This window comes from Nansenia antarctica (genome assembly GCF_963989245.1).
Source record: "Nansenia antarctica genome assembly, chromosome: 15".
NCBI classification, from domain to species: Eukaryota; Metazoa; Chordata; class Actinopteri; order Argentiniformes; family Microstomatidae; genus Nansenia; species Nansenia antarctica.
In genome coordinates, this window is record NC_137685.1 from 29,481,035 (window position 1) to 29,483,792 (window position 2,758).

The window sequence follows — 2,758 nt, forward strand, 5'->3', positions numbered from 1 at the left end:
CTGGCTGTTGATACACAGGATATATTGAGGTCCATGAGCTATAAATAACAAATAAATGGCCAAAAGGACATTCTGAAAGTAAGTGAAATGTGTTCAAAAAAGATAAAAAAATAACTTGCCCTCATAGCTGGTATTGCACTTTTGGGCTGAAATAACCTCAATTAAATCTCTGACACAGTTTTTCCCATTCCTCCGTGCAGAATTATTCCAGATGTGTGGTGTTTGAGGGGTGTCTTGTCTTGCATGCACAGCCCGTTTCAAATCACCCCACAGCATCTCAATAGGATTCAGATCCGGGCTTTCACTTCAGCCGTTCCAGAACTCTCCATTTCTTTCTTTTGAGCCGTTCGTTGGTGGATTTACTGGCATGTTTTGGGTCATTGTCATGTTGCATGGTCCACATCTGCTTTAGCTTCAGTTTTGCATGGTCTCACATTTTCCTCAAGCACCCTGTGATACAATATAGAATTCATGTTTGGATACTGGATTCTGATTGGCTAGCAACAGTGGTAAACACCCCCAACTCCCTTCAGTTCAGCTCCGACCGCATTTCCAGTATCAATGCGCCTCCCAATCAATCTGATTAAGAACACCTGTGCTGACTCCGCCCACTGTTTAGCCAATAGCTGTCGACAAATCTGGAGTATCATTCCAAGGCACCAATCACGAACAAGTTGGCTCAAAGCCAAGTGAATGTGGCCAAGCCTACAATGCAATCGTTAATGTTGTTTTATGGGACTATATTCTGTGGCGGAAGGATATATGTATTCTGAAATGATAGAAGTTGTGGAACAGCAGTCAGTCTTCGTCAAACGAAGAAGTGAGAGAACGTGCTGGTATAGAGATGGTAAGTAAGCACGCAGGTCAGAAAGAGAAGATGGAAGTTCATCGGCCACGTGTTGAGGAAAAGCCCGGATGACCATCAACGCACAGCCCTCAGATGGACCCCTGATGGACGAAGAACAAGGGGGACGCCCCAAAGAAACCTGGAGGAGAACCGTCGAGAGGCAGCGGGACATGCCGGGTCTGAGACCCCGGTAGGTGGCGGCCGCTGTGGCGAGGGACAGAGACCGGCGGCGTCAACTCGTTGGAGGCCCTACTCTTCACACCCGAAGAAAAAGGACCTAAGTCAAGTAAGTCAAGAAATGATTAATGATTGTAAATAAATGAATTTAATGTTACAACTTACAACTGTGTATTTTTTAATAATGTTACATCTGTGTATTTTTTATAATATGTGGTAGCTTTTGTAGAAAAGCAATTAACCATTCGAGGGCAGGGGGTTGTGGAGACATTTACCACTAGGGTACTCCACAACTAGGGCTGGGCAAACAATCAACATGTCTTTTTCGATATTCGCAAGAATTAACGATCAATTATCGATTAATTGATACGCTTTTTTGAGCTTTTTTTTCATTTTTCATTTCATTATTATTTTTATTTTTTTATAAAACCCCTTCCCAGACTCATAGGTCTTTCACACCGGCAAAGAACCGTGCCGGTTCGCGTTCGCGTTCGGAAACCTCTGAACCTTGGTGCTGTCTGGCGAACGAGCCCGCGTTCATACCAGTGTAACCTGAACCATCCGCGTTATCAACGCTGGGTGATGAAGGGGCGGGATAAACAAACATTTCACAACTAGATGGCAGCTACTTCACTGGAAATGAAGATAATATCTTCCACTACAGTATCTGAAATAAACAAAATTTTCTGTGAAACAAAACAAAAGACACTTTCTACACGCGTTCTTTTACTAATCAGCTGCTCCATTACTGGAATAGAAATGGCTTACGAAATTCGCGTTCGCTCATGTCCACGCGCGTTTGCGTGTGTGTGTTTGCTGAGCATGTGAGGAAGATAGAGAGAATAATGACACTTTTGATATTGTTTTTGATCACTAATGATTAGATTTACATTAGATTACATTTTGTCTACTTCCTCCTTGCTGGTCTCTGCAGCCTAGAATATGACACCCACTGACGACGTGACTGTTCTACGTTTTGGTTCACGCTTGAGAACCACTATTTTTTGGTGCCCGCTGCGAACCAACTTTTCAGGTTCCGAACCAATTGAGCTTCGGTCTGAACGCGCCGGCCGGTTCCAGACTTGGTTCGCGAACGCGAACAGGTGTGAAAGCCCTATCATACACATCTCCAACCCTCTTTCTGCAGGCCTCAGAGAGCTCGATTTCTCTCTCCATGGTGACACCACTCACTTCAACAATCAAGAGCAAACCAAACTAAATGTCTGAGGTTTAAATAAGACAGGCTCCTCCAAAATCCTCTCTAACAATGTTCTAATCATTTACACACAGAGTAGCAATACACAAAGTAGCAGTACATGTGGGGGGTGTCTTGTTTTTGCTCACAAGAAAATTGCATTTCCATTAATTCCATTTTACAAATAGATTAAATATTTAAGAAAATAATAATTTCTGTTTCATTTGATTAGTTATATTACCTCCATCCATCAATATTGTTCAAATGAAAATCAAATGTCCATATGTTGAAAAAGACAATGGTTTTCATGTAGTATCCTATCTTTTTCACATGACAGCTGCCACTAGAACTGGGATACTTGTCTTAATTAGTGTTCCTACTACTACTACTATGTAGGAACAGTATTGTTATTGGTGGTATACTCCTTATTATTATTTTTCCCCGCTTTGGTCAAATAGCTCAAAAAGTCCCTGACCGAAAATGCTATAAATGTGCATGCCACAACTAGAGAGCATCAGTAACTATGGCAGAAAGAATGA